This window comes from Dendropsophus ebraccatus, chromosome 10 (genome assembly GCF_027789765.1).
Source record: "Dendropsophus ebraccatus isolate aDenEbr1 chromosome 10, aDenEbr1.pat, whole genome shotgun sequence".
Lineage (NCBI taxonomy): Eukaryota > Metazoa > Chordata > Amphibia > Anura > Hylidae > Dendropsophus > Dendropsophus ebraccatus.
Genome location: NC_091463.1, coordinates 3,334,615 through 3,353,439, shown reverse-complemented (window position 1 = coordinate 3,353,439; position 18,825 = coordinate 3,334,615). Strand labels below are relative to the sequence as shown.

The window sequence follows — 18,825 nt, the reverse complement described above, 5'->3', positions numbered from 1 at the left end:
ATAATAAGGGCTCTGGCCTTGCCGCTGTCGGAGGGCCTCCACTTTGTGTAACCCCGGGCTACTAACATTTCTGTTTGATTAGAGAATTTAATGTGGGGAGAATATCAATCAGCTGTAGCTGCAGGGGGGGGGCGTTGTGCGCAGAATTCACAGATTACCACCCCCACTAGAGCCCAGTCCTCTCCACTGGCAGACGCTGCTGTCCGGCAGAACACGCCGTCCGTTGCTGCAGCAGACTGACAGCTTACATGGCCGTGCTCAAACATGGAGAAAGTAATATTTCCCAGTCAGTGCATTACGCTGGAGGATTTTGAGTGTTGGGAAAAGTAATCCTCCCCGCGAAGCGCCAGGAAAAGTAATCCTCCCCGCAAAGCGTCAGGAAATGCAATCCTCCCTGCGAAGTGTCAGGAAAATCAATCCTCTCCGCAAAGCGTCATGAAAAGCGATCCTCCCCGCGAAGCATCAGGAAAAGCAATCCTCCCCGCGAAGCGTCAGGAAAAGCAATCCTCCCCGCGAAGCAACAGGAAAAGCAATCCTCCCCGCGAAGCGTCAGGAAAAGCAATTCTCCCCGCGAAGCAACAGGAAAAGCAATCCTCCCCGCGAAGCGTCAGGAAAAGCAATCCTCCCCGCGAAGCAACAGGAAAAGCAATCCTCCCCGCGAAGCGTCAGGAAAAGTAATCCTCCCCGCGAAGCAACAGGAAATTGTACAATAATTTATGTATATATGTAATAGGCAGATATCTGTGCTCATCACCGACACAGGATGATAGGCAGCAGCATCGTCCGTCCAGAGAGGGAGGCCTAATACAGAGGATGGATGTCAGGATAACAGGGGGAGGGGCCTAATACAGAGGATGGATGTCAGGCTAACAGGGGGAGGGGCCTAATACAGAGGATGGATGTCAGGATAACAGGGGGAGGGGCCTAATACAGAGGATGGATGTCAGGATAAGCCCCTCTTGGACTACATTTGATCCACTGGACCCGTCACAGCTACACCATTGTGTATGTATACTGTGCTGCCCTCATATACTATAATAGTGTGGGTTTCATTTAGAGAAGACGACTGCAGAACCTAGCGCAGCCTGACCTGCAGAGCATTCCACTGATACCTGGTGGGGTGGGAACAGGACACGCTGTACTCTCCATCTCATTCAGTTTTAAAGCAATAAAAACTCATCCTGCAGTGTGACTACTCAGTGCGAGGTGATGTGGAAGCGGAGGGGCTGGACACATCACACGGTTCCAGCCCCGCAAGAGGGGACACCCTGCTTTTCAAGGCTCTTGAATGGCAAAGCTAGTTACTTACTGTTCTTCAGGTGTTGGGGAAAGTGGGTGCTGTACTGGAGGCCAGAACTCGATTACATTACCGCCCAACTATGTCCGCTTTTGGGTGAGGGGGGCACGGTGCACACATCACGGCTCTGGGATGAGGGGGGCCCGGTGCACATATGGCGGCTCTGGTGAGAGGGGGACAAGGTGCACACATGGCGGCTCTGGGCTGAGGAAGGCTCGGAGCACATGTGGCGGCTCATGGATGAGGAGAGCACAGTGCACACACTGCGGCTCTAGAATGAGGGGGACAAGGTGCACACATGGCGGCTCTGGGCTGAGGAAGGCTTGGAGCACATGTGGCGGCTCTTGGATGAGGAAGGCACAGTGCACACACTGGGGCTCTAGAATGAGGGGGGCATGGTGCACACATGACGGCTCTGTAATGAGGGGAGCTCGGTGCACACATGGTGGCTTTAGAGTGAGGGGGGCACGGTGCACACATCACGGCTCTGGGATGAGGGGGGCCCGGTGCACATATGGCGGCTCTGGTGAGAGGGGGACACGGTGCACACATGGCGGCTCTGGGCTGAGGAAGGCTCGGAGCACATGTGGCGGCTCTTGGATGAGGAGGGCACAGTGCACACACTGCGGCTCTAGAATGAGGGGGGCATGGTGCACACATGATGGCTCTGGGATGAGGGGGGCACGGTGCACACATGACGGCTCTGTAATGAGGGGAGCTCGGTGCACACATGGTGGCTTTAGAGTGAGGGGGGCACGGTGCACACATCACGGCTCTGGGATGAGGGGAGCTCGGTGCACACATGGTGGTTCTGGGATGAGGGGGGCACGGTGCACATATCACGGCTCTGGGGTGCGGGGGCACGGTGCACATATGGTGGCTCTGGGGTGAGGGAGCCTCTGTGCACATGTGGCGGCTCTGGGATGAGGGGGGCTGTGCGCGCATGACAGCTCTGGGTTGAGGGGGCCCGGTGCACATATCACAGCTCTGGGATGAGGGGGGCTGTGCACACATGGCGGCTCTGGGATGAGGGGTGCACGGTGCACACATAGTGGCTCTGGGATGAGGGGGCACGGTGCAGACATCACGGCTCTGGAGTGAGGGGGTGGGGGGCACGGTGCACACATCACGGCTCTGGAGTGAGGGGGTGGGGGGCACGGTGCACACATGGCGGCTCTGGGGTGTGGGGGCTGTGCACACATGGTGGCTCTGGGGCGGGGGGGGCTGTGCACACGGGGTGGCTCTGGGGTGAGAGACTGCAGAACCTAGCGCAGCCTGACCTGCAGAGCATTCCACTGATACCTGGTGGGGTGGGAACAGGACACGCTGTACTCTCCATCTCATTCAGTTTTAAAGCAATAAAAACTCATCCTGCAGTGTGACTACTCAGTGGGAGGTGATGTGGAAGCGGAGGGGCTGGACACATCACACGGCTCCAGCCCCGCAAGAGGGGACACCCTGCTTTTCAAGGCTCCTGAATGGCAAAGCTAGTTACTTACTGTTCTTCAGGTGTTGGGGAAAGTGGGTGCTGTACTGGTGGCCAGAACTGGATTACATTACCGCCCAACTATGTCCGCTCTTGGGTGAGGGGGGCACGGTGCACACATGGCGGCTCTGGGCTGAGGAAGGCTCGGAGCACATGTGGCGGCTCTTGGATGAGGAAGGCACAGTGCACACACTGGGGCTCTAGAATGAGGGGGGCATGGTGCACACATGACGGCTCTGGAATGAGGGGATCTCGGTGCACACATGGTGGCTCTGGGATGAGGGGGGCACGGTGCACATATCACGGCTCTGGGATGAGGGGGGCTGCGCACACATCACGGCTCTGGGGTGAGGGGGCTGTGCACACATGGCGGCTCTGGGACGAAGGGGGCACGATGCACACTTCATGGCTATAGGTGAGAGGGTGGGGGGGCTGTAAACACATGACGGCTCTGGGGTGAGGGGGGCTCGTTGCACACATGGCAGCTCTGGGGTGAGGGGGGCATGGTGCACACATGACAGCTCTGGGATGAGGGGGACACGGTGCACACATGGCAGCTCTGGGATGAGGGGGGCACGGTGCACACATGACGGCTCTGGGATGAGGGGGGCACTGTGCACACATGGCGGCTCTGGGATGAGGGGGGCACGGTGCACACATGGCGGCTCTGGGATGAGGGGGGCACAGTGCACACATGGCGGCACTAGGATGAGGGGGGCTGTGCACACGTGGCGGCTCTGGGGTGAGGGGGGCTGTGCACACGTGACGGCTCTGGGGTGAGGGGGGCCCGGTGCACACAGGGCGGCTCTGCGATGAGGGGGGCACGGTGCACACATGGCAACTTTGGGATGAGGGGGGCATGGTGCACACATGACGGCTCTGGGATGAGGGGGACACGCTACACACATCACGGCTCTGGGATGAGGGGGGCACAGTGCACACATGGCGGCTCTGGGATGAGGGGGGCTGTGCACACATGGCGGCTATGGGGCGAGGGGGGCATGGTGCACACATGGCGGCTCTGAGATGAGGGGGGCACGGTGCACACATGGCAGCTCTGGGGCGAGGGGGGGCACGGTGCACACATGACAGCTCTGGGATGAGGGGGGCACGGTGCACACATGGCGGGTCTGAGATGAGGGGGACACGGAGCACACATGGCATCTCTGGGATGAGGGGGGCTGTGCACACATGGCAGCTCTGGGGTGAGGGGGGGCATGGTGCACACATGACAGCTCTGGGATGAGGGGGACACGGTGCACACATGGCAGCTCTGGGATGAGGGGGGCACGGTGCACACATGACGGCTCTGGGATGAGGGGGGCACTGTGCACACATGGCGGCTCTGGGATGAGGGGGGCACAGTGCACACATGGCGGCACTAGGATGAGGGGGGCTGTGCACACGTGGCGGCTCTGGGGTGAGGGGGGCTGTGCACACGTGACGGCTCTGGGGTGAGGGGGGCACGGTGCACACATGGCGGCTCTGAGATGAGGGGGGCACGGTGCACACATGGCAACTTTGGGATGAGGGGGGCATGGTGCACACATGACGGCTCTGGGATGAGGGGGACACGCTACACACATCACGGCTCTGGGATGAGGGGGGCACAGTGCACACATGGCGGCTCTAGGATGAGGGGGGCTGTGCACACATGGCGGCTATGGGGCGAGGGGGGCATGGTGCACACATGGCGGCTCTGAGATGAGGGGGGCACGGTGCACACATGGCAGCTCTGGGGCGAGGGGGGCACGGTGCACACATGACAGCTCTGGGATGAGGGGGGCACGGTGCACACATGGCGGGTCTGAGATGAGGGGGACACGGTGCACACATGGCATCTCTGGGATGAGGGGGGCTGTGCACACATGGCAGCTCTGGGGTGAGGGGGGCATGGTGCACACATGACAGCTCTGGGATGAGGGGGACACGGTGCACACATGGCAGCTCTGGGATGAGGGGGGCACGGTGCACACATGACGGCTCTGGGGCGAGGGGGACACGGTGCACACATGGCGGCTCTGGGATGAGGGGGGCACAGTGCACACATGGCGGCACTAGGATGAGGGGGGCTGTGCACACGTGGCGGCTCTGGGGTGAGGGGGGCTGTGCACACGTGACGGCTCTGGGGTGAGGGGGGCACGGTGCACACATGGCGGCTCTGAGATGAGGGGGGCACGGTGCATACATGGCAACTTTGGGATGAGGGGGGCATGGTGCACACATGACGGCTCTGGGATGAGGGGGACACGCTACACACATCACGGCTCTGGGATGAGGGGGGCACAGTGCACACATGGCGGCTCTAGGATGAGGGGGGCTGTGCACACATGGCGGCTATGGGGCGAGGGGGGCATGGTGCACACATGGCGGCTCTGAGATGAGGGGGGCACGGTGCACACATGGCAGCTCTGGGGCGAGGGGGGCACGGTGCACACATGACAGCTCTGGGATGAGGGGGGCACGGTGCACACATGGCGGGTCTGAGATGAGGGGGACACGGTGCACACATGGCATCTCTGGGATGAGGGGGGCTGTGCACACATGGCAGCTCTGGGGTGAGGGGGGCATGGTGCACACATGACAGCTCTGGGATGAGGGGGACACGGTGCACACATGGCAGCTCTGGGATGAGGGGGGCACGGTGCACACATGACGGCTCTGGGATGAGGGGGGCACTGTGCACACATGGCGGCTCTGGGATGAGGGGGGCACAGTGCACACATGGCGGCACTAGGATGAGGGGGGCTGTGCACACGTGGCGGCTCTGGGGTGAGGGGGGCTGTGCACACGTGACGGCTCTGGGGTGAGGGGGGCACGGTGCACACATGGCGGCTCTGAGATGAGGGGGGCACGGTGCACACATGACGGCTCTGGGGCGAGGGGGACACGGTGCACACATGGCGGCTCTGGGATGAGGGGGCACAGTGCACACATCACGGCTCTGGAGTGGGGGTGGGGGGACACGGTGCACACATGGCGGCTCTGGGGTGTGGGCTGTGCACACATGGCGGCTCTGGGGGAGGGGGTGGGGGGGCTGTACACACATGGTGGCTCTGGGGTGGGTGGGGGGCTGTGCACATGGGGCGGCTCTGGGATGAGGGGGACAGTGCACACGTGGCGGCTCTGGGGTGAGGGGGACACGGTGCACACGTGGCGGCTCTGGGATGAGGGGGAGACGGTGCACACGGGGCGGCTCTGGGATGAGGGGGACAGTGTGCACACGTGGCGGCTCTGGGGTGAGGGGGACACGGTGCACACGTGGCGGCTCTGGGATGAGGGGGAGACGGTGCACACATGGCTGCTCTGGGATGAGGGGGGCTCGGTGCACACATCACGGCTCTGGAGTGAGGGGGGCTGTACACACATGGCGGCTCTGGGATGAGGGGTGCACGGTGCACACATGGTGGCTCTGGGATGAGGGGGCTGTGCACACATGGCGGCTCTGGGATGAGGGGGGCTCGGTGCACACATGACGGCTCTGGGATGAGGGGGGCCCGGTACACACATGGCGGCTTTGGGATGAAGGGGGCACGATGCACACATCACTGCTCTAGGTGAGAGGGGGGGGCTGGAAACATGGCGGCTCTGGGGTGAGGGGGGCTGTGCACACATTGCAGCTCTAGGATGAGTGGGGCTGTGCACACATGGCAGTTCTGGGATGAGGGGGGCTCGGTGCACACATGGCAGCTCTGGGATGAGGGGGTCACGGTGCATACATCACGGCTCTGGGATGAGGGGGACACGGTGCACTCATCATGGCTCTGGGATGAGGGGGACACGGTACACACATCACGGCTCTGGGATGAGGGGGTCACGGTGCATACATCACGGCTCTGGGATGAGGGGGACACGGTGCACTCATCATGGCTCTGGGATAAGGGGGACATGGTGCACACATGGCGGCTCTGGGGTGAGGGGGACACGGTGCATACATGGTGGCTCTGAGATGAGGGGGGCACGGTGCACACATGGCGGCTCTGAGATGAGGGGGGCACGGTGCACACACGGCGGCTCTTGGATGAGGGGGACACGGTACACACATCACGGCTCTGGGATGAGGGGGACACGGTGCACACATCATGGCTCTGGGATAAGGGGGACATGGTGCACACATGGCGGCTCTGGGGTGAGGGGGGCACGGTACACACATGGCGGCTCTGAGATGAGGGGGGCACGGTGCACACATGGCGGCTCTAAGATGAGGGGGGCACGGTGCACACATGACGGCTCTAAGATGAGGGGGGCACGGTGCACACATGACGGCTCTGGGTGGGGGCTGTGCACACATGGCAGCTCTGGGATGAGGGGGGCACGGTGCACACATCACGGCTCTGGGATGAGGGGGACAAGGTGCACACATCACGGCTCTGGGATGAGGGGGACACGGTGCACACATGGCGGCTCTGGGATAAGGGGGACACGGTGCACACATGGCGGCTCTGAGATGAGGGGGGCACGGTGCACACATGGCAGCTCTGGGATGAGGGGGGCACGGTGCACACATCACGGCTCTGGGATGAGGGGGGCACGGTGCACACATCACGGCTCTGGGATGAGGGGGACACGGTGCACACATGGCGGCTCTGGGATAAGGGGGACACGGTGCACACATGGCGGCTCTGGGATGAGGGGGGCACGGTGCACACATGGCGGCTCTGGGGTGAGGGGGCTGTGCACACATGGCGGCTCTGGGATGAGGGGTGGGGGGGCACGGTGCACACATGGTCGGCTCTGGGGTGAGGGGTGGGGGGGCTGTGCACACATGGCGGCTCTGGGGTGAGGGGTGGGGGGGCTGTGCACACATGGCGGCTCTGGGGTGTGGGGTGGGGGGGCTGTGCACACGTGGCGGCTCTGGGGTGTGGGGGCTGTGCACACATGGCGGCTCTGGGGGAGAGGGTGGGGGGGCTGTGCACACATGGCGGCTCTAGGGTGAGGGGGCTGTGCACACGGGGCGGCTCTGGGGTGAGGGGGACACGGTGCACACATGGCAGCTCTAGGATGAGGGGGGCAAGGTGCACACATGGCGGCTCTGGGATAAGGGTGATGATACGTCAGGGGACATCTGTACAGGAACAGATCACTGATCTCAGGGAGACCAGCCAAAGATAACACTGTCAGCTGTTGGTTAAAGCGCTCAATGCAGTGAAATCCTGGGTGCATTGCTCCCTGGGAAATACAAATATGCAAAAAAAAGTGCCCATGGAGCCTCATTTAAGAGTGTCGAAACACAGGACTAGGTACATATCCCTCTGGGGCCCAAGGGGCGGCTCCTGTAGGGAAACCACCAACACCCTATAAGTCAATGTAATGACCAGGGAAAACCAAGGCCAGATGTGTATGTGGATGGATCCCAGGCCTTGGTTTTGTCATTACACTGACTTATAGGGCCACTTATTATAGTGGATTTGGTGGTTTCCTAACAGGAGCCGCCCCTTGGCTGGCTAGTCTGGCTAGTCCTGTGTTTTGAGACTCTTCAATGAGGCTCCATGGGCTCTTCTTTTGCATATTCATCTGTACAGGAGGAGTGAGAGCGGCGGGTGTTGTGACCTGTGCGCTGTAATGAGGCAGGGTCATCCCTCCTGGCGCCTGTAGTGCAGTCTCTGATGCTGTATGTGGTGTTTCCATGGAAACCACAGCCGCAAGCTACCTGAAGGAGCCTGTATAGTGGTGATGCAAAGATCTGGGCATCTATCCTCACATCACTCCTCAGGCCGCTCATATAGGAGACTTATGGACGGATAAGGTTCGCGAGACATCCTCGGGGTGTCCAGGATTCTGGCCTCTATGGAGGTCTCAGAGCAGGAGCTAAAACTTTGGCTGCCCAGGTATGATGGGATTTGTAGTTTTGCAACAGCTGGAGGGCCTGAGTTTGACATCTCTGGCCTCGAGGGAGGGCAGATCACAACGGAGAAAGGGAGGGCAGATCACACAGCCTGGAGGGAGGGCAGATCACAGCGGAGAAAGGGAGGGCAGATCACACAGCCTCGAGGGAGGGCAGATCACAACGGAGAAAGGGAGGGCAGATCACACAGCGTGAAGGGAGGGCAGATCACAGCGGAGAAAGGGAGGGCAGATCACACAGCCTGGAGGGAGGGCAGATCACAGCGGAGAAAGGGAGGGCAGATCACACAGCCTGGAGGGAGGGCAGATCACAGCGGAGAAAGGGAGGGCAGATCACACAGCCTGGAGGGAGGGCAGATCACAACGGAGAAAGGGAGGGCAGATCACACAGCCTGGAGGGAGGGCAGATCACAGCGGAGAAAGGGAGGGCAGATCACACAGCCTGGAGGGAGGGCAGATCACAGCGGAGAAAGGGAGGGCAGATCACACAGCCTGGAGGGAGGGCAGATCACAACGGAGAAAGGGAGGGCAGATCACACAGCCTGGAGGGAGGGCAGATCACACAGGCTGGAGGGAGGGCAGGTCACAACGGAGAAAGGGAGGGCAGATCACACAGCCTGGAGGGAGGGCAGATCACAACGGAGAAAGGGAGGGCAGATCACACAGCCTGGAGGAAGGGCAGATCACAACGGATAAAGGGAGGGCAGATCACACAGCCTGGAGGGAGGGCAGATCACACAGCCTGGAGATAGAGCAGATCCCACAGCCTGGAGGGAGGGCAGATCCCACAGCCTGGAGGGAGGGCAGATCACACAGCCTGGAGGGAGGGCAGATCACACAGCCTGGAGGGAGGGCAGATCCCACAGCCTGGAGGGAGGGCAGATCCCACAGCCTGGAGGGAGGGCAGATCACACAGTCTGGAGGGAGGGCAGATCACACAGCCTGGAGGGAGGGCAGATCACACAGCCTGGAGGGAGGACAGATCACAACGGAGGGAGGGCAGATCACACAGCCTGGAGGGAGGGCAGATCACACAGCCTGGAGGGAGGACAGATCACAACGGAGGGAGGGCAGATCACACAGCCTGGAGGGAGGGCAGATCACACAGCCTGGAGGGAGGACAGATCACAACGGAGGGAGGGCAGATCACACAGCCTGGAGGGAGGGCAGATCACACAGCCTGGAGGGAGGGCAGATCACACAGCCTGGAGGGAGGGCAGGTCACACAGCCTGGAGGGAGGGCAGATCACACAGCCTGGAGGGAGGGCAGGTCACACAGACTACATGAGTGCACAGATGTAAGAAATCACCCACAGCAGACCCACAGTAGGGAAATGGTAATCACACAGGCTGTACTATATCAGAATAAAGAGGAGCACCCAAAGCAGTCTGCAAAGGAAGGAGATCACACAAGGGGAAGGGAACCACACAGGCTACATAGTCATCACCAGGGCCAGACACAGAAACTCCCCCCTGATCACAGGGCCAGACACCGAGACCCCCCCACGATCACCAGGGCCAGACACTGAGACTCCCCCCCCCCCCCCCCCCCGATCACCAGGGCCAGACACAGAGACTCCCCCCATCACCAGGGCCAGACACAGAGACTCCCCCTCGATCACCAGGGCCAGACACAGAGACTCCCCCATCCCCCCCCCCCGATCACCAGGGCCAGACACTGAGACTCCCCCCATCACCAGGGCCAGACACAGAGAGTCCCCCCCGCTCACCAGGGCCAGACACTGAGACTCCCCCATCCCCCCCCCCGATCACCAGGGCCAGACACTGAGACTCCCCCATCCCCCCCCCCCCCCCCGATCACCAGGGCCAGACACTGAGACTCCCCCCATCACCAGGGCCAGACACAGAGAGTCCCCCCCGATCACCAGGGCCAGACACAGAGACTCCCCCATCCCCCCCCCCCCGATCACCAGGGCCAGACACTGAGACTCCCCCCATCACCAGGGCCAGACACAGAGAGTCCCCCCCGATCACCAGGGCCAGACACAGAGACTCCCCCATCCCCCCCCCCCGATCACCAGGGCCAGACACTGAGACTCCCCCCATCACCAGGGCCAGACACAGAGAGTCCCCCCGCCCCCAATCAACAGGGCCAGACACAGAGACTCCCTCCCGATCACCAGGGCCAGACACCGAGACTCCCCCCCCCGATCACCAGGGCCAGACACTGAGACTCCCCCCATCACCAGGGCCAGACACAGAGAGTCCCCCCGCCCCCAATCAACAGGGCCAGACACAGAGACTCCCTCCCATCACCAGGGCCAGACACAGAGAGACCCCCCCCCCCACGATCACCAGGGCCAGACATGGAGACTCCCCCCATCACCAGGGCCAGACACAGAAACTCCTCCACCGATCACAGGGCCAGACACCGAGACCCCCCCCCCCCCCCCCCCCCGATCACCAGGGCCAGACACAGAGACTCCCCCCCATTACCAGGGCCAGACACAGAAACTCCCCCCCCCCCAATCACCAGGGCCAGACATAGAGACTCCCCCCACCTCCCCGATCACCAGGCCAGACACAGAGAGTCCCCACCCCAATCAACAGGGCCAGACACAGAGTGTCCCCCCCCAATCAACAGGGCCACACAGAGAGTCCCCCCCCCAATCAACAGGGCCAGACACAGAGTGGCCCCCCCCCCCCCCAATCAACAGGGCCAGGCACAGAGTCTCTCCCCCCCCCCCCCCCCCAAACATCACCAGGGCCAGACACAGAGAATGCCCCCCATCACCAGAGCCAGACACGAGACTTCCCCCCCCCCCCCATCACCAGGGCCAGACACCGAAACTTTCCCCCCCATCACCAGGGCCAGACACAGAGACTTCCCCCATCACCAGGGCCAGACACAGAGACTCCCCCCGATCACCAGGGCCAGACACAGAGACTCCCCCCATCACCAGGGCCAGACACAGAGAGTCCCCCCTGATCACCAGGGCCAGACACAGAGAGTCCCCCCTGATCACCAGGGCCAGACACAGAGACTCCCCCCATCACCAGGGCCAGACACAGAGACTCCCCCCATCACCAGGGCCAGACACAGAGACTCCCCCCATCACCAGGGCCAGACACTGAGACTCCCCCCATCACCAGGGCCAGACACAGAGAGTCCCCCCTGATCACCAGGGCCAGACACAGAGAGTCCCCCCTGATCACCAGGGCCAGACACCGAGAATGTACCCCCCCTCCTTTCCAATTGGGCAACAGTTTAACGGGAAGCAGTATACCAGGGAAGCAGTATACCAGGGAAGCAGTATACCAGGGAAGCAATATACAAGGCAGCACTATACCAGGGAAGCAATATACCAGGGAAGCAGTATACCAGGGAAGTAGTATACCAGGCAGCACTATACCAGGGAAGCAATATACCAGGGAAGCAGTATACCAGGGAAGCACTATACCAGGGAAGTAGTATACAAGGCAGCACTATACCAGGGAAGCAGCATATAAGGCAGCACTATACCAGGGAAGCAGTATACAAGGCAGCACTATACCAGGGAAGCAGTATACAAGGCAGCACTATACCAGGGAAGCAGTATACAAGGGAAGCAGTATACCAGGGAAGCAGTATACAAGGCAGCACTATACCAGGGAAGCAGTATACCAGTAAGCAGTATATCAGGGAAGTAGTATACCAGTAAGCAGAATACCAGGCAGCACTATACCAGGGAAGCAGTATACCAGTAAGCAGTATACCAGGCAGCACTATACCAGGGAAGCACTATACCAGTAAGCAGTATACCAGGGAAGCAGTATACCAGTAAGCAGTATACCAGGGAAGTAGTATACAAGGCAGCACTATACCAGGGAAGCAGCATATAAGGCAGCACTATACCAGGGAAGCAGTATACCAGGCAGCACTATACCAGGGAAGCAGCATATAAGGCAGCACTATACCAGGGAAGCAGCATATAAGGCAGCACTATACCAGGGAAGCAATATACCAGGGAAGCAATATACCAGGGAAGCAGCATATAAGGCAGCACTATACCAGGGAAGCAGTATACCAGGGAAGCAGTATATAAGGCAGCACTATACCAGGGAAGCAGCATATAAGGCAGCACTATACCAGGGAAGCAGTATACCAGGGAAGCAGCATATAAGGCAGCACTATACCAGGGAAGCAGCATATAAGGCAGCACTATACCAGGGAAGCAGTATACCAGGGAAGCAGCATATAAGGCAGCACTATACCAGGGAAGCAGTGATCATGGAGACATCCTTTGCCGCACATCCACAGATATCACTGTCACATTATGCCGTCTGCCGGAGACATCTCTCACCAGTAATGTCCTCATGGTGTGCGGATCCGTCACACTACACATGTAATATTCATAGGCATAATGTATAGAAATCCCATGCTGCGTGACATGCATCTCATATGGTAGCGCACAGTCATAACTCTGGATCTGCCGTAGAGCTGGGGGGAGGGGGTGACACAGGGTCCCCCCTTCATGGCAGCGGGCATTGTGCTGCTGTATATAGCCCCTCATCTCTTATACGTCTGTATTTCTGCTACAGCACACAGTCCTGCACTCTAATACAGAGGTGACCAGACCAGCTCCTATGGGCAATTCATGGGCTGGCTCTCTTCTATGGACATTCATGGGCCGCCGCCGTCTCTCTTCTATGATCAGTCATGGTCCAGCTCTCTTCTATGGGCAGTCATGGGCCGGCTCTTTGCTATGGGCTGTCATGAGCCGGCTTGATCGTATGATCAGTCATGGGCCGGCTATCTTCTATGGGCAGCCATGGGCCGGCTCTCTTCTATGGGCAGCCATGGGCCGGCTCTCTTCTATGGGCAGTCATGGGCCGGCTCTCTTCTATGGGCAGCCATGGGCCGGCTCTCTTCTATGGGCAGCCATGGGCCGGCTCTCTTCTATGGGCAGCCATGGGCCGGCTCTCTTCTATGGGCAGCCATGGGCCGGCTCTCTTCTATGGGCAGCCATGGGCCGGCTCTCTTCTATGGGCAGCCATGGGCCGGCTCTCTTCTATGGGCAGCCATGGGCCGGCTCTTTTCTATGGGCAGTCATGGGCCAGCTCTTTTCTATGGGCCGGCTTTTTTCTATGGGCTGTCATGAGCCGGCTTGATCGTATGATCAGTCATGGGCCGGCTCTCTTCTATGGGCAGCCATGGGCCGGCTTTCTTCTATGGGCAGCCATGGGCCGGCTTTCTTCTAAGGGGCGGCCATGGGCCGGCTCTCTTCTATGGGCAGCCATGGGCAGGCTCTCTTCTATGGGCAGCCATGGGCCGGCTCTTTTCTATGGGCAGCCATGGGCCGGCTCTCTTCTATGGGCAGCCATGGGCCGGCTCTCTTCTATGGGCAGTCATGGGCCAGCTCTTTTCTATGGGCCGGCTTTTTTCTATGGGCTGTCATGAGCCAGCTTGATCGTATGATCAGTCATGGGCCAGCTCTCTTCTATGGGCAGCCATGGGCCGGCTTTCCTCTATGGGCAGCCATGGGCCGGCTTTCTTCTATGGGCAGCCATGGGCCGGCTCTCTTCTATGAGCAATGCACCCACTTTTCTATATGCTGTCATGGGCCGGCTCTCTTCTATGGGCAGTCATGGGCCAGCTCTCTTTTATGGACAGCCTTGGGCCAGCTCTCTTCTATGGGCAGCCATGGGCCGGCTCTCTTCTATGGGCAGCCATGAGCCGGCTTTCTTCTATGGGCAGCCATGGGCCGGCTTTCTTCTATGGGCAGCCATGGGCCGGCTCTCTTCTATGGGCAGTCATGGGCCAGCTCTCTTTTATGGACAGCCTTGGGCCGGCTCTCTGCAATGCTTCTCTGTTGTGTGTGAGCAGACGGCACTTTGTGTTGGTATCCAGTGAATGACGCTGGTCACAGTTTCTGGCGTGCCGGGCACCCTATGCTCTGATGTGTTCTGACTGATCCTATATACCAGGATGTGTGACTATAAGGCGCAGTCCTCGGGATCGCATAGGAGATGTGACCCTTTTATAATGCGGAGCTGCTGGCAATACAGACGTGGCTCCTGAAGTCATCACTGGTCTGTGAGTTGGGGAGACAGAAATTGGGGTGAAAGCAGTTGAACTGTGAACGTCTTTGCGCAGAGCTGGCTCCATCCCCAACAGCATGAATGGAAGTACAAGATATCAGCTCATTCGTGTAATGTTCTGCACTAGACGCAGCATCAGCCGCCGCTCTACAGCTCCAAGTTCCATAATGCAGAGAGCCTACAGCATGCACAGCACTCATCCCCAACGTGTGCCAAACTACAACTCCCAGCATGCTAAGCTGACCGCTATCTGTCCAGGCATGCTAGGAGTTGTAGTGCCCCGGAAGAGGGCACTACATCATCATCAATTTATACAGATCAGAGAGTGTAAGGGTAAATACACACAGAGTAATTCTGGCATCTGGCATTTTGAGTGACTAGTATGTTTTTTAACCCCCAAAAAATAATAAATCATAGTACATGAACCAAATGTGCTCTGGCCTGAGGTTTTACTGAAATTGAATTGGACACATCCCCCCTGCAGTACTTATGACAGTGATGGGGAACCTCACTACAACTCCCAGTATACCTGGGCTGCCAAAGCTTTAGCTGGAGTGCTTAGGGTTAACCCTCCCTGACTTATGACCAGCAACCCCATTACACAATACAATGTCCACCTCCACCTCCTCTAGGCATGGAGAGCAGGGCAGTGCGGTGCGGAATGCTGAGCGCAGCTCCGGGGGTGACCAGGGTACAGGATAACTGAGCAGAGCGTCTTGGAGCAGGCACTGCGTGTTCTATCTAGATGCCTGATGTGCGGCATTGTGGAATGTGGAGGAATGAGGACGGGATGACACAATATGGTGATGCATATGGCGCACGCTTCCAGTCCTATAATATCTCATGTAATTCCCCAGACTTGGGGCTCAGGGGTCCTTTAAAGCCATTCTTTCAGAAGATGTGATGCGTCCGTCATCTGCATGAACGACAGGAGACGTGCAGCTTCATTTGCTGTAGGAATTGATGTTTGTCAGTAAATCATCCTCACGCTTTCCCGGTGGAAGCAATCCCTGACTGCTCTGCAGAACATCACAAAGCCGCCTGCATTATATAATAGGAGGCATTGCAGCATGGCCATGTTTTATTGATGTACCTGCGTAATGAATGGGTTATGACATTTGCCTGGCCTCGCCGGGGAGAGGGCCGCATAAAAGACCTGAACAGAAACAGCAATGGGAAATCAGCCCGAGCCAGGGAAAGTAGCCCCCGCCAGGGAAAGTAGCCCACGCCAGGGAAAGAAGCCATTGCCAAGGAAAGAAGCCATCGCCAGGGAAAGAAGCCCCTGCAAGGAAAAGAAGCCCCTGCAAAGGAAAGGAGCCCACACCAGGGAAAGACGCCTGCGCCAAGGAAAGGAGCCCGCGATAAGGAAAGGAGCCCGTGCCAAGGGAAGGAGCCCATGCCAGGTGAAGAAGAACGCGCCAAGCAAAGGAGTCGGCACCAAGGAAATAAGCCCGCGCCAATGAAAGAAGCCAGTGCTAAGGAAAGGAGCATGCGCCAAAGAAAGAATCCCGCGCTAAGGAAAGAAGCCCGCGCCAAAGAAATAAGCCTAGGCCAGGGGAAGGAGCCCGCGCAAGGTAAGAAACCCACACCAAGGAAAGAAGCCCATGCCAAAGAAAGCAGCCCGTGCCAAGGAAAGGAGCCCACGCCAGGGAAAGAAGCCCCCACCAGGGAAAGAAGCCCCTGCCAAGGAAAGAAGCCCATGGCAGGGGAAGGAGCCCACGCAAGGTAAGAAACCCACACCAAGGAAAGAAGCCCATGGCAGGGGAAGAAGCCCGTGCCAAGGAAAGAAGCCCACGCAAGGAAAGAAGCCTGCGCTAAAGAAAGAATCCCGCGCCAAGGAAAGAAGTCAGCAGCAAGGAAAGGAGCCGGTGTCAAGGAAATGAGCCCGCTCCAAGGAAAGAAGCCCGCACGAAAGAAAAAAGCCCCCGCCAGGGGAAGAAGCCCGCGCAAAAGAAAGAAGCCCATGCCAGGGGAAGAAGCCCGCGCCAAGGAAAGCACATATATATATATATATATATATATATATATATATATATATATATATAGTGAAGATAATGAGACAGGATGAGAAAGTACTGAGCCACCCAAACACAACTGAGCAGACGTACAGTCAAGAAACTATCCGATAGTAAAGATACCCCCTGCACTAAATACCGCGCCAAGGAAAGAAGCCCATGCCAAAGAAAGAAGCCAAGGAAATCAGCCCGCACCAGAGAATAAAACCCGCACCAGGGAAAGAGACCCGCACCAGGGGAACAAGCCCACACCAGGGAAAGAAGCCGCGCCAAGGAATGAAGCCTACTCCAAAGAAAGAATTAAAGAAGCTCGTGTCATGGAAAGAAGCCCGAGCCAAGGAAGGAAGCCCGCGCCAGGGAAGGAAGCCCACGCCCTGGAAACAAGACCGCACCAAGGAAAGAAGGCCCCGCCAGGGAAAGAAGCACACGCCCTGGAAAGAAGACCGGGCCAAGGAAAGAAGCCCCCGCCAGGGAAAGAAGCCCGCGCCAAAGAAAGATGCCCACACCAGGGGAAGAAGCCTGCGCCAGGGAAAGCATACAGTGTGTGTGTGTATATATATATATATATATATATATATATATATATATATATAAAAAGTGAAAATAATGAGACAGGATGAGAAAGTACAGAGCCACCCAAACACAACTGTGCAGACGTACAGCCAAGAAAATATCCGATAGTAAAGATACCCCCTGCAATAAATATCATGACATCACTGAGAATACAGCCTATCCATCACTAGAGATCAGTGACATCACTGAGAATACAGCCTATCCATCACTAGAGATCAGCAGTGACATCACTGAGAATACAGCCTATCCATCACTAGAGATCAGTGACATCACTGAGAATACAGCCTATCCATCACTAGAGATCAGTGACATCACTGAGAATACAGCCTATCCATCACTAGAGATCAGTGACATCACTGAGAATACAGCCTATCCATCACTAGAGATCAGCGGTGACATCACTCAGAATACAGCCTATCCATCACTAGAGATCAGCGGTGACATCACTGAGAATACAGCCTATCCATCACTGAGAATACATCCTATCCATCACTAGAGATCAGCAGTGACATCACTGAGAATACAGCCTATCCATCACTACAGATCAGCGGTGACATCACTGAGAATACAGCCTATCCATAACTAGAGATCAGTGACATCACTGAGAATACAGTCTATCCATCACTAGAGATCAGTGACATCACTGAGAATACAGCCTATCCATCACTAGAGATCAGCGGTGACATCACTGAGAATACAGCCTATCCATCACTAGAGATCAGTGACATCACTGAGAATACAGTCTATCCATCACTAGAGATCAGTGACATCACTGAGAATACAGCCTATCCATCACTAGAGATCAGCGGTGACATCACTGAGAATACAGCCTATCCATCACTAGAGATCAGTGACATCACTGAGAATACAGCCTATCCATCACTAGAGATCAGTGACATCACTGAGAATACAGCCTATCCATCACTAGAGATCAGCGGTGGCATCACTGAGAATACAGCCTATCCATCACTAGAGATCAGCGGTGGCATCACTGAGAATACAGCCTATCCATCACTAGAGATCAGCGGTGACATCACTGAGAATACAGCCTATCCATCACTAGAGATCAGTGACATCACTGAGAATACAGCCTATCCATCACTAGAGATCAGCGGTGACATCACTGAGAATACAGCCTATCCATCACTAGAGATCAGTGACATCACTGAGAATACAGCCTATCCATCACTAGAGATCAGTGACATCACTGAGAATACAGCCTATCCATCACTAGAGATCAGCGGTGGCATCACTGAGAATACAGCCTATCCATCACTAGAGATCAGCGGTGACATCACTGAGAATACAGCCTATCCATCACTAGAGATCAGTGGTGACATCACTGAGAATACAGCCTATCCATCACTAGAGATCAGTGACATCACTGAGAATACAGCCTATCCATCACTAGAGATCAGTGACATTACTGAGAATACAGCCTATCCATCACTAGGGATCAGTGACATCACTGAGAATACAGCCTATCCATCACTAGAGATCAGTGACATCACTGAGAATACAGCCTATCCATCACTAGAGATCAGTGACATCACTGAGAATACAGCCTA

At 57.7% G+C, this 18,825-nt stretch overlaps 1 protein-coding gene across 4 annotated transcripts in view; it reads right to left on the bottom strand.

The window, feature by feature from the left end:
- The window catches only part of DIPK1B (divergent protein kinase domain 1B), a 130,002-nt gene that overhangs the window by 20,652 nt on the left and 90,525 nt on the right, over positions 1-18,825 (bottom strand). The gene's annotated exons all lie outside the window — the stretch shown is intronic.